This window comes from Hipposideros armiger, unplaced genomic scaffold (genome assembly GCF_001890085.2).
Source record: "Hipposideros armiger isolate ML-2016 unplaced genomic scaffold, ASM189008v1 scaffold_31, whole genome shotgun sequence".
NCBI classification, from domain to species: domain Eukaryota; kingdom Metazoa; phylum Chordata; class Mammalia; order Chiroptera; family Hipposideridae; genus Hipposideros; species Hipposideros armiger.
Window position 1 is genome coordinate 3,284,674 of NW_017731381.1, and position 14,423 is coordinate 3,299,096.

General features: G+C 47.2%; 1 long non-coding RNA gene and 1 pseudogene across 3 annotated transcripts in view; one reads left to right on the forward strand and one right to left on the reverse strand.

The window, feature by feature from the left end:
• The window catches only part of LOC109379960 (uncharacterized), a 156,530-nt gene that overhangs the window by 108,934 nt on the left and 33,173 nt on the right, over positions 1 to 14,423 (reverse strand). The window lies entirely within an intron of this gene.
• LOC109379959 (60S ribosomal protein L23a pseudogene) lies at positions 6,400 to 6,868 on the forward strand (annotated as a pseudogene).

Genomic DNA, 14,423 nt, shown 5'->3' on the forward strand with positions numbered 1-14,423 from the left:
GAGGGAAGGGTGGATGGATACATGGGCAAATGCTCAATAACAGAACAGTAGCTCTCTAGAGGTAGAATTCGGAGCACTTAGCTGAGGTGAATGACGAGGGCTTTTGGTTGATCCCAGCAACACCTTTTGTCTGGCGGACGTCTTAGTTGAGTGGGACCACTAGCTGTGAGGGGTGTAGAGAGAATACTGACCAGGGAAACAAAAGCCCACCTTTCCACTGCCCTGCTGTGTGACTCTGAGCCATTCTCTTTGCCTCTCTGAGCCTGTTTCCCCATCTACACAAATACAGGGCTGCCCTAGCTCTCCCCCTCTCTGGTCCCTTCCATCTTCCAGATCCAAGGAATCTTCGTGGGGTTGGGCTGTCCCCAAACTGTCACAGCAGAGCCTTGTTCCAGGCCCTCTGCAGAGCAGGTCTCGCTGCCCATCTGCCAGTTCTGTTTACAGAGCAACACCAGGATGGGTGGGCAGTTGGGAGGTCTCCAACTTTGCTGAGAACATCTCTGCAGATGCTTCTGAAAAGGGTGAGACGTGGGCCTCGCGGCGAGTGAGAAGTTTGGAGTGCTGCCACCTGGCCATGCCTGTCCCCCTTGCGCTTCCCCTCCCTGAGACAGGCACCATCCCCCTGTTGCAAAGCACTGCTAACTCCCCATGAGGCTCTGGGTCCTTCCAGGAGATGACAGGGGCTCTATCAGAGATGGTGCCCTGCCCTGCCCTGCCCTGCGCAGGTGTCAACAGGTAAGGGTCTGGACCACTGGGATGATGGCGAGGATGAAAATGATGCCACTCTGCAGCCGATGAGGACATACAGAGGCACATGGTGGGGGGGCCCTTCAGCCCAATTTAGTCTGCTTTCTGTTCCTCACTGCCCAGGACGCTGTTAAAGATGTTCCCCAACCTCCAGGTCAATAGAAATGTGTACCAGAGTGGGGCTCTCAGTCCTACACACACAAGCTTTTCTTAAACCCAGCCAGGTCACATTGGTGCAAATCATTCACACATAATGTCCTCTTATTAGCACTCACTGTGTCCCAGGGGCTGTGCTAGGCTTCTCTTATTTAATCCTCAACCCGACTCTATGCAGGAAATAGCTGATCCCCGACATAATACTGATGAGTCAACTGAGGCTCAGGGAGACTATTAACTTGCCCGAGGCCACATAGTGACACAGTGGCAGAACTGAGATGGGAATGGTTGTTGGTTCACAGGCAGAGCATATGCCCTAACCACTGGACAGCACAGCCCAGATCTTAAAATCAAAGACGCTTCCAGCCAGGACAAGCTGGCCCCGTCGTCACTTGCACCCTGGCTGCAGCCTGATGACACACCATCTGCAGCTCCTAGTCTGGCCAATCCAGCCACACCTCTGCTCACTCTGCTCTCCTCAAAATGTCCCAGGCTCTGCTCATGAAGACTTCCTGACCCTTTCAAACCCCCAAGGCAGAATGAACCCATCTCTCCTATTTGCCGTCACTGACTCTGTAATTGCATCTACCACAAGAAACATATCCACCATTGTTTTTATGTGGACCTCAGCCTTCTGGCTTCCAGGCTTTTGGGAAATACAGTGCATGCCTTACCCATGTCGTATGCCCAGGAGCTACCATGTTTCCCTGAAAATAAGACCTAACCAGAAAATAAGCCCTGACATGATTTTTCAGGATGCTTATAATGTAAGCCCTACCCCAAACATAAGCCCCAGTTAAGATCGTCAGCCAGACATGACTGTTTGAATAAATGCAGATTTTTGTACATGAATAAATGAATAAATATAGATTATTGGAGCAAAAATTAATATAAGACCCGGTCTTATTTTCGGGGAAGCATAGAAGCACCGTGCTAGGCACACAGAGATTCTCAGGAAATACTGGATGGGGAGCCAAGTGAACTGAAACCTCATCCGAAATCCAATTTCAAGCTACCCAGAACAGGAAATTCATGGAGCAGAAACGCCTGGCACACAGCTCAATAAAAACTGATTTCATGAATGAATGATGAACACAGCTGAGCATTTTCACCCTTATTTCTATGCACTCTCCAGGAGATCGACAGAGTTGGTTCCAGATGTAATCTTAGGATTTGGAAATGGAAACATCAGGTACTTTCCAGTAAATTGACATGAGGTCCCTGTTATGACTGGATGTTTATGTCCTCCCAAAACCCATATGTTGAATGAAACCCGAATCCCAGTGTGATGGTATTTGGAGGCGGGGCCTTTGGGCAGTGACTAGGTCCTGAGGGTGGAGCCCTCATGAATGGGATTAGTGCCCTTCTAAGAATTCTGAGGCCAGAGTGCTAGCTAGCGCTTTCTCCATCACGTGAGGATCCAATGAGAAGTCAGCAGTCTACAACATGGAAGAGGGTCCTCGCCAGAACCCGGCAACGCTGGCACCCTGATCTCAGAATTCCAGCCTCCAGAACAGTGGGAAAGAAATCTCTGTTGTTTATAAGCCACTCGGTCTTTGGTACTTCATATGGCAGCCCGACCTGACTAAACAGTCTCAAAGTAACTTTTCAAACCCAAAACCATCCTTCTGAGACAAAAGACCTTCAAACTGCAATAAGAAAAGAAGCCCTCAATTCAAAACCTTGACAATGAAAGGAATATTAGTCACTCCACATTGCAAATAGGCTTGGCCTAATTCTGGAGGGCTCATGAGATCCTTAATATAAATGTATAATATACAAAGCCTTTTTAGAGTTGGGTTTCCTCAGAAACAGACCCAAGACAAGGGTTTGAGCGCAAGTCCTTTATTTGGGAGGTGACCCCAGGAAGCACCGGCAGGGATGGAAGGCAATTAATAGCGTGTTCTCGGTTCAGTGAGCACTGTGGGCAGCTAGAGCGCGATCCTACCGGGGACACTGGGGGACAGTGCAGACTCGCCTCGGAACAGACACGCCTAAGGGGGAAGGGAACTGGGCAGTTACTCTACAGCCCATATCTGCCGAGCCTGCTCCCAGGGGCATCAACCCTCCAGTATTTCCGGCCTGCCCAAGCACCAGGGCTGAGAGGAAGCCCTGGAGTGGAGAGTGGCAGGGGCCCACAGGAGGACACCCTGAGCAAATTCAGGAATGGCGAGTGCCAAATAGGTGTCAGAGAGTCATCAACGGTGCCTGCCACAAAGCCCAAGGGAAACACTGCGTGTGACAGGAGCACCTGTCTCCTACCAACTAATAGGTATCAGAACCTAATGTAAACTAAGAAATTGTGGGTTTGAAACAAAAGAAAGCTCTGGGCAGAGGAGACGCTAGAGCCTCCCCTCCTGTCTTTCCTTTAGAGGATAGATGTCTGCCTTCTGTCTCCCCTTCACCCCCCCACTGGGAATCTATTTTCCTCGCAGTCTGACTCTTCCTCTCCCCCAGTACTTCCACCCACCCCTCCTATTCCGACTGCCCATCTCTTAAGGGCCCACAACACAAAACTGAAGTATCTTGCTTGGGATTTATTTATTTAGGAACAGTGAGTTTTATGTACACTGCTCTAAATTAAAATCGTAGTGAGTTTCTATTTGTGGATGGAGAGGCACTCTGCCCAAGAAGGGGGGCTCTAAAATCTTGGCACCTTCTTACCAATGCACCCCAGCACTTGGAAGGAACACTTGGGATTCAGTCTTTCATTTGGGGCCCATGGGGCTATTCATGTTCTCAGCAACACCAATTATTGGCAATTCCACTCTGTGAGGGAAGTGGATTTCCTTCCAGACTTGCTATAGTGGTGCCTCGGGAGAGCTGACTGTGCTCCTCCATCTGTGTGGGCGGCCCCACACTGTCGGGCGGGGTGTCCCAATGGTGTTGGGCAGGGTGTCCCGACACTGTCGGGCGGGATGTCCCGATGGTGTCAGGAGGGGTGTCCGGTTGGTGTCGGGCAGGGTATCTACAGTTAAGCACTTTATCTCCACCCAAATCATAGTAATTGCTCTCCCCTGCCATTTTGGGGGGGGGGGCAGGGTGTCCCCTCTAAATGACTGCATCAAGAAACAAAGCATCGCACTGCCTTCCAGACCATCCTCTCCGCTTCCAATTCATTCTCAACATGGCTTTTCTCAAGATCACCCAAATGTCACCTCCTCCTCTGAGAAGCCTTCCCTGGTTCCCTCAAGCTGACAGGCTCCCTGAACTTGGGGCCACCTGCCTATATAGCATGCCCCAGATTGTGCTGTCTGCTCACCAGGCTGTGGGCCCAGAGAGGACTGAGTCCCCATGCTGGTTAATTTATCTCACTGGGGGTTCAGCGTAGAGTACTTGGTAAATGTCGAATGAATGAATGAATGCCAGGACTTACTAGAGATTCAGACCAACTTGTAAGAACTCTTGGGCTGACAGCCAGTGAGAAGTATAAAAAATCCAGAGGCCAGGAAGCCCAGTATTTTTCACCCTGGGTGGGCTTGGGGGCCAGAGGAGGCCAAGTGACTAAACCTCTCCCATATGGAAGCAGGGTGCTCCTCTCCTGTTGATTTTACATATTGGATTTCTGGAAATGGAGTCCACGTCTTGAAAAAGTTAGAAAACCTTTGTTCTACAGTTACAACCAGGGGGCATGACTTACTCAAGGGAGGCTTGTCTGGGATCTAGGTTAACTGACTCCTGGTCTAGCGCTCACTCAGCTCAGTACCACAGCCAAGCGGACCCAGAGGTGTCATCCTCCTCCAAACGAGGGCCTTGAACCTGGAGGCCCAGCCCTCAAGAGGAGTCTGGGGTGGGGCGTTGGGGCACAGGCAACGGCAGGTGCGGCGGGCAGCGGGGCTGGTACCCAGGACCTGGATGAAGTGGAAGAAGGAACCTGGCCTCCAGGTGTGGGGGAGGCTAAAGGAGACGGGATGGAGGCTCCAAGATCAAGCTGGGGCTCAGGAGCCTAGACAGAGTCGGGTGGGGCAGGGCCCAAGGCCAAGACAAGGTCCCGCCCCCAGCCTAGGCGGGTGGATTAGGGGTGGCCACAGCCCTGAAGGATGGAGGTCAAGAGCAGCCTGGAACACACACTGGAGAGGGCGAATCCCTACTGGACCTAGGTCCTCCCTCCCCACACCCTACCCTGCAGGGAAGAGCAGAAACCCCGGGACGTCCAGGAGCCTGGGGGTGCTGCGGGGCTTCGCGGGAGCTGGGAGCCCTCCCAGCAACAGCCAGTAGAGAGCCTGAGGCGACACCTCCTGGCGCTTTCGGGGAGTGCAGCTCAGGCCCGCAAGTCGGGCATCAGGGAACAAGGGTTAGGAGGGCAGCGAGCGGGAGGTGAAGAGGCGCTGGGCCCGGAGGAGCGGATCAGCTGTTTACTACTCTTCTTTTTTCTCCATGTTATCATGAAAAACTTCAAACATATACAAAAGTTGCGAGAACTGTAGCCATGAACTCCGATACCCACGGCTCTGCCTCCGCGGTTATTATAACAGCTCACAGCTAATCTTGCTTCTCCCCTTTCCCCCCTTTCACTCACTCTTTCCAAATCATTTCAAAGCGCACCAAAGGCATTGAATCACTTCACCCCTAAACGTTTCTGTGTGAATCCCTAAAATAAATATTTTTGCAATGTAACCGCAATACCACTATCACACCAAAAAAATAAGACAATTCCTTAATATCCTCAAACATTCCATTGTCTCATGAATTCATAAATGGTTTTCTACAGTTTGTTCATCAGAATCCTAACAAAGTCTACTTGTTGCAACTGGTTCAATGCCCTTTGAATTATTTTTAATCCATCAGTTTCCCCTCTATTTGTTTGTTTGTTGTTTTATTTGCAACTCATTTGTTGAGAGAACCTGATTTATCCTGACACTCCCCAGTCTGGATTTTGCTTGTTTCATCCCTTTAACATGTTCTTCAGACTTTCTGAGTTGTGAATTCTGTCAGTTGGAGTTGAATCTAAGAGGTTTATTCAGATTCTGTTTTGATCTTTTGACACAGGGACTTCAGAGGGCTGCTGTGTTCTATCAGGTGATGTCAACTGGCTTCTTCTCTTATGATGTCAGCAGCCATCCATGGTCATTACTTAGATCCATTATTTCATGAGGACTGCAAAACGCTGATGTTCTAATTCCATCATTAGCTGTTTACTTTTAAATCCAAGACTCATTATTGATTCAGAATTACTTCCCACAATAAAAATGGCCCCATGGGAGAAAATCCTGTTCTGGATCCTAGGACAAGTCCTCTCCCGTTTCTAGAACTGTGTTGTCCAATAAGGTAGCCACTGCCCACGTGTGGCTACCGAACACCTGAAAAGTGGCTAGTTCAAATCTGAGATGTGCTATAAATGTAGAACACATTTCCAATTCCAAAGACTTGCTGTGAAGAAGTAATGTTAAATATCTCATTAATACTGTTTCTATCATTTGCATGTTGAAATAATATTTTGAATAGACTGGGTTAAATTAAATATATTATTTTAAAAATTGAACGCTTTTCACAAAGATGGCACCAAAAGCAAAGAAGGAAGCCCCTCCCTTCCCAAAGACGAAGCCAAAGCAAAGGCTTTGAAGGCAAAGAAAGCAGTGCTGAAAGGTGGCCACAGCCACACAAAAAAAGAGAACGCGCACGTCACCCACCCTCCGAAGGCCCAAGACACTGCAGCTCCGAAGGCAGCCCAAGTATCCTCGGAAGAGCACCCCCAGGAGAAACAAGCTTGACCACGGTGCCATCATCAAGTTCCCCTAACGACCGAGGCAGCCATGAGGAAGACAGAAGACAACAACACACTGTGTTCATTTGGGATGCCAAGGCCAACAAGCGCCAGATCAAACAGGCTGGGAAGAAGCTCTGTGACACTGACGTGGCCAAGGTCAGCACCCTGATCAGGCCTGATGGAGAGAAGAAGGCATATGTTCTACTGGCTCCTGACTATGATGCTTTGGATGTTGCCAACAAAATTGGGATCGTCTAAACTGAGTCCAGCTGGCTAATTGGCTAATTCTAAATATAAAATTTTTTCACTGTAAAAAGAAAATTAATTTATCTGTTCCTTTTTCCTTTTTGAATGTGGCCACTAGAAATGCTTCCATTACATATGTGGCTCACATTCTGTTTCTGTTGACAGCACTGGCCTAGGACTTGTCTGTGAATTCATTAACAAGTCCTTGAGCTCCACCTACTCAGGGAATATGGCGGTGAACAAAATGGACAAAGCCCTGCCGTCATGGGGCTACAGCCATACAAACAGCCAATCCCGAGTACCTCCAGTGGTGAGAAAGTGTTGGGGAAGGGGAGAGGTGAAGGAAGACCCCTCCGATAAGGAGACCTTTGATCAGGGATTTGAAAAAGTTAAAGGGTGAGCTCCGTGCATATCTTGGTGAAGTCTAGGCCGATCTTGGTGGAGGGGACAGATCTTGAAAAGCCAATCTTTGCTAGATTTTTTTTCTCCTTTTTAAAAATGAGATGCAATTTACATATAGTAAAATCCACCTATTTTAAGTATAGTTCTATGAATTTTGACAAATGTATACAATCATGAAACCACCTCCACAATCAAGATATACAATATTTCCACTGTCCAGAAACTTTCCTCTTGCCACTTTCTAGTCACACTCTACCATCCCTGCCCCTAACAACCACTCATATGTATCCTGTCCCCTATAATTTTGTCTTTTCCAGAATGTCATATAAAAGGAAACATATGGCATGTGGCCTTTTAAGTATGGCTTCTTTCACTTAAAATAATGCTTTTAACAGTTATCCCTGTTGTTGTGTTTATAGTGGTTTGGGTTTTGTGTTTTTTACTTGTTGAGTAGTATTCCTTTGTATGGATACGCCACAGTTTATTTCCAGTTGATGGACAGGAGAAAATTTGAAAGCAATAAAAGAGAAAAGAGAAACAGAAGGAAAGTGCAATAAATGGAAAATGGGAAATAAGATAGCGAAACTGAGGCCTAATAGAACAGTATTTATAATAAAGATAAATGGGTGGAAGTCATCAATCAAAAGATAGAGGATCTAAGGTTGAATGAGCATAACAAGATCCAGTAGTATGCTATTTACATGCAAACATTTAAAATAAAAGGATGCAGAGACATTAAAGAAAAAAGGATTTTTAAAAAGGATATATCAGAGAAATATGAACCAACACAAAGCCGCAGTAATTATCCTAATATCTGACAAAACATAATCCAATGCAAATAATAGTATCATAAGGAAGAGCAATAGATTTTCAAATAGCTACCCACAAGCGTACATTTTCACTAAGAAAAATGTAGCGTCAGAACATATAAAAATGCCAAATTATAAAACTGTATAGAGAAATGAGTAAATCAACAATCGTATTTGAAGAATTTAATTCCTCTGTGCTAGAAACTGATCAAGCAGACAAACAAATATCTCAATCAGAGAGCTAATATATATACAGAACTCTCAATACTACAATCAGCCAATATTCTTTTCAAGCACACATGGGACATTTATAAAAATTGACAATTATAGTAAACCAAATTAAATTTTAAAAGATCAACATCAATTAGTCTCTCTTCTCTGATCGTATGCAATAAAATCAACAAAAGATAATTGACAAATTCTTTTATATCAGGACACTAAGTAATATACTACTAAAGAATCCATGGATTAATAAAGAAATTATAAGAACTAAGCAACTAAGTACTATATGTCAAAATTTGGGAGGATAGGCTAAAGCAATACCTGGAGGATAATGTATAGTTTAAAAAGTATTTACCATAAAACCACAAAGATTTAATACAAATAAGCTAAATGTTCAATAAAGAAGTTGGCAGAGAGCAAGAGGGGTGATGACAGCTTGAACTATAATAGTAGAGATGGAGAAAGATTTGGAATGTGTTTTGGAGACTGAGTCAATAGGATGGATGATGAGCCTGGAAGTCAGTGGAAAGGTTGTAACTAGAGCTATAAACCTGGGAGCCGTCAGCATATAAGTAGTATTTAAAGCCACAGTCACAGAGAGCAAGTGCAGGTAGAGAAGATCATAAGACCTAGGTGAGCTCACAAGAGCCTTAACTCTGAGCCTAAATGGGTTAAATCTGGCTGGAGGGGTCCCAGGGTACATGAGGTGCAGAGACGCTGCCTCAGACCAACAACGTCCGCCAAGTATGGTGTATAAGCCAGAACACACAACAAGGAACAGTATTTCTCAGGTAGACCAGATGTCGTTGTCGTTGTCATTGTCATTATCCTTGCCACCACCACCACCACCACCACCACCACTGCCACCATCACCATCATCATCATCATCATCATCATCATCATCATCCATCGACTCATTTATTCAATCCCTCATGCAGAGGGTATTATTATCCCTGTTACGTAAAAAGGGGAAATTGAGGCTCAGCGAGCTTTGGTAACTTTGTCCACAACAGGGGTGATTCTACCCAAGACCTCGAGCACTGCGTTGCTAGTACAAGGACGCTCACTGCCATCTTGTTCATAACAGCAAAAAACTGGACACGACCCCAAGCTGCCATCATTTAAGGGAGTGTTCAAACAATTCTAGGTATGAGTGATAGACTGATACATTTAAGATCTATTCTAAAGTTCAGTCATAGGGGCAGCAGCACAGCACTGCTCATGGAGTCCGCCATTGGGACTCAAACCCTGCTCCAACCAACACTGACAGGTGTGTGACCTGTGGTGAGTCACGTCCCTCCCTGAGCCTTGGCTTCCCCATCTGTTCAGTGGGGGGTAAGACGCCCTTTCCTAGTGACCATACAGGTCTGCGGTAAAACCCGAATAGAAATAGAAGTGAAAGCCTTTCATTTCATTAGAAGGCTGTGCAAACACGAGGGGTGACGGCTGCTGCATCCACAGTTGCTAACAGACTTGGCTCCGTGCAGGTGGCTCCTGGAACTCTGGGAGGCCCAGACCTGCTAGCAGTGTGACAGCATCAGGTTTCGAGACCCCCATGCCTCTGTAGCTTTTCACACACACACACCCTTAGGCTCTAGTGACCAGGATCTCCCTGCCTCGTGCCCCTCCTTTAGAGGATCCTTCTCTGGCTTTCTGATGGCCAATGTCCCCTCCCTACAGGGCCAGGAGTCTGCGGGACCAAGGGGATGTGCCTACCTGTAGTCTGTCCCCTCCCTAGACCAGGACGCAGTTCCAGGACTCCAGAATTCCCTGCCTAAATGCCTCTTCCAGGAGTTGCATCAATCCTTCTTTGGGCCCTTCCTCCCAAGGGTGGGCTGTCCCCACTGTGTGCAGCCCTAGCCTCAAAGGGCCAGAAGGAAGTTGCCTGCAGGGGCGTGACGGAGGTGGAGAGGGCCGGGGAATGCAGACCGGAGTGACCATCTGCCTGTAGAGAGGCCCTCGTGGTGCAGGACAACCCTGGAGACGGGATGAGAAGAGGAGGGGGCTCCATCCCAGAGCCTCCGTGTGTACGCTTGCCCCGGACCTCTCAAATATTGGGGTTATGCACAAACATCATAACACTGATCATACCCTTTCCCTTCCCTTGTGAGGCTGATCATGAAACAGGGAAGAAAAACAATCATTGCTGGAGGCCTAATTACAGCAAGCAGCCTGGTAGTGCTGTATATAGACACTGCTTTGGGGAAATGTGCTGATTTATGCAGTTCCCAGCATTTAAAGGTGGAGACCAGACTGTGGCTGAATCACATCACATCGTTCTCTGGGACAAACTGCAACCCTGAGCTGCTGAGCAAAAATCTATAACAGTGTCCGTCCCTCACTCCCCCTGGCCTGCCACTAGCATCACCTTGGGTCCTCTGGCCATTTCTTGGAGCCAGAGGTTCCAGTTGGCTCCATAGGTACTGAAGCAGGTCAGTAATTACATTACTGAGTACCTGCTGTGTGCCAGGCTCTGGGGAAACCCAGGCATCTCAAACCAAGGCCTCCAGGACCTCCAACAGCTTAGCGAGCTCAAAAAAGAGCCTCTCAGCACGAAGGCTGTCCAGCTGTGAAAGATTGCAAAAATGGCATCAAGTCCCCCCACCCCCATATCTGCATCTTTTAGCTATGTTACTTTGAAGGCTTCCCCACTCTGATGCTGGGCTCAGTCATGTGACTTGTTTGAGCCAATAGGATGTTAGCAACCATGGTGCAAGCAAAGGTTTGAGAAGCTCTTGGGCAGTGGGGCCTGTCCTTTTTGACAGCTCTTGGAATCCACCATGTGAAGTCTGGGCTGGCATACCGGCGGATCACAGGCCACACTGAACCGTGTGGACAGAGCCCCCGCCCATCATCTCAGACATCCCAGATGAGGCCATCATAAGGCAGCCAACCCCAATCAACACACCAACGCAACACAGACCCATGAGTGAGCCCAGCTAGTCCAGACCCACCCAGCTGAGCCCAGCCCAAATTCCCAAACGACAAAATTCTGACTTAAAGGAATGGTTGTTGGTTTCAGGTCTCCACAGCAAAGGAGAGGGCTCAGCCAGACAAGGACGGGTAGGATTTACCAGGTAGACAGGCGAGGAAAAGTAACGCAGGCAGAGGGAACGGCATAAGCAAAGGCATGTGAGCATAAGGGACTCCGCTTTCAGAGAATTACAAGCCACCCAGGCCCGGTTAGATCACAGAGATGGGGAGAGATGAAGTTGGCGAGTTAGGCAGAGGCCTTGCCACAGGGGACCTCAGTACCAAGTGTGGGAGGTTGGACTTGACCCAGAAAGCAGTGGGGGAGCTGGAGGAATCTGAGCAGGAGAGGGCCAGGGTGAGATGTGTATTTTGCAAAGGTCATTTTGGCAGCAATGAGTGGCATCAGGTGCCCGCCCTCCACCTCCAGCAAGGGGCCAGCACCATCAGCCTCTCATAGACGTCAGGCAGCTGCCCTTCCTCCCTCACCCCCACCCCTGACCTCAGACAGGAGGCACTGCTAAGATCCCAAAACAAATGCGTTTAAAAGGCATCAAAAGAAATGTTTCCAATGTCAGTTTTCAGAAACCAGTTTCCATGTCTGGGACAACAGCAGCGCTGTCTCAAGAGCACAGGCAGGCGGGTTGGGTTCGACGGACAGGCGTGGACAAGAAGAGAGCTTCACAAAATCATCCCTTTTCAAAGTCAGGTGGGACCCCAAGGGCCGGCTGGCCCAGCCCTCTCTGAAGGAGGCATTTCCCACACACCCTGTCCCTCACATCTCCAATGACGGGGTGCTCAGCTCTTTCTCCATCACAGGCTAATTACTGGTCCACATCTGCTTCTGTCCACAGCAGCCTCCAGAGCTGACAAGACAACAACTGAAAACCCCAATTCGGTCTTCTAGGATGAACATAAATCTGAAGTCATCTGACTTGCGCAGACGGGGAAGGGTCGGCATGTACTTCATTTCCAAAACCAAGTTTATATCAACGTAGCCTAAATAAGCTTTCATGGAAGTTACATGTCCCACCCACATTACCTCTGAGATCACTTCTCTGGATGAGGTGGTGTTTTGTGCATCCCTCTATCACAGCTTGAACTGCAATATTTTTTTCCTACGTGACAAGATTATTAAAAAACAGGCCTCAGAGCAAATTCGTCTTTGTCCCTTCCCCACCCCAGCGCAGCACAAGAGTAGCAGCTCATTACACATCTGCTGAAGGAATGAGCCTCTTTTCTGAAAGAGTAATACAGGTCACTGGATGCGACATACCGAGCAAACCGGCCTAGTATCAAGTCAGGGGCAGGCTCAGGAGCTAGATTGCTTGGGTTCAAGTCCCTGTTCTCAATAGTCCCTCCCCCTAGGCTCAGAGTTCCCAAACTGTGTGCTAAGACACCCCTGGGCACTGCAGCAAATACATAATCCAGAGGTAGCATGGCGCTATCTGTCGGACACCCACGAACGGCAACTCCTGGTAGTCACAGTTTCAACACTAATTTGTGCCACATTCCTTCTGATGACATCCTCTCTTTGCAAAGCTGGGTTTTCAGTGGTTACAGTGACAAAAAGCAAAGAGCATACAGAAATCAATGCAGAACAAGAAATGAGGATGGCAATGTCCCATCAGATTAGATTCCAAGTTGTGACAAGTGGTGCAGTGCTCAACAGACACGTACATCCTGTTACTATGTAATTCCGGTTATTTAAAATGGAATAAATTTTTTTCTTTCAATTTATGTGAGTTATTTTTTCAAATGACTACTAAGTTAGGACACAAATACTTACAAGTGGTTGGGACCTAACGACCTAATAAAACAACTAGGTATTTCTTTTGGCCTTCGGGCATCGTGAAAAAAATTACTGAGATATTAAGGGTACCAGAGAAATTGTGGGAATCTCTGTTTTAGGCATTTTTACTTCACCACTCTAGGCCTCTGTTTCCCCAAAGATAAACTGGGAATAACAATATATCATCAGGTTACTGATGGGACTTTTAAGTGAGGATATATGCAGTATTTAGGATGGTAGCTGGTACCTAGTAACTGCTGTATGTATGTGGTTATTACCTAGAGCGGTCAGATCAGTTGTTGGCAAGATTACAGGGGAAATGTCTAAACTATAGCAGAGACCAATTTTCTAACATTCTCCTCTTTTATTAATAATGTACGTACCATATGCCAAGTGCTTTGACATACACTACAAAGAGGCCTGGGAGTCCTAAGATGTGTTCTGGCCACAGTCCAGCTTTGAAACCTTGAGCAAGGCACCCCGACCTCCCTAAGCCTCTGCTTCCACATGTTACATGGGCAGGGGGGACCATGGAGCTGGGGGAGGAGCTCAGACTCTTCCTTTCGACGTGCAGACAACCAACAGGGACCCCACTGCACATAGGACAGTGCCTCCTATACCATGAACAGTGCAGACATCAGGGAGAGGGTGATTAATATTGCAAACTGCTATGCTAATTACAAACCATCTTTATCAGCTTGTTGCTGCAAGCTCCCCAGGCTCTGGAGGCCACAATCTGAAAGAATGCATTTCTCGGCCTAGTCTGAGTTGAAGGTAATTAAGCACATCAGAGTTACAAAACCACGCGCTTCCAACTGATTCAGACCTTTCGCTAAATGAGACCATCTCGGAATGTGTCGGAATAGTAAGGTTTTGCCAGCTGTATAATCAGTTCCATATTCAATTCCTTAAATAGAGATTTGTTGATAAACCAGCCTACTATTTTTAAAATGTAGTTTGTCTTCGAAAAGAAAATAATAAAGCTTTCCTTTAAAAAACATCTCAGTTTTCATCAGATCAAATTTCCTTTGCCTTTTGCCTCTAGGGTTCCTAGGGACTCTGATTTTTTTTTCCAATCCTGAGTTATTCCTTTATTAGATAGTCATTGAAATCGACCTAATTCCCATAGAGGGGTGATTATGGGCACAGAAAATGCATTCATTCCTTTTACAAGGATGATGGCTGACAGAAGCGATTCAGCTCGTGGGTTCAATGGAAACGTGGTGTTTTATAAAATGAGTACTGAGATTGTTATAAAGCTGATTTTAGCATGTTTTCCTAAATTTAAAAAAAAAATGGAAAAATGGCTTCTCTCAGATGAAGAGCTCTACGTGTAGAGATAGGACTCCGTGGTCTAAACTCTCCCCACCCC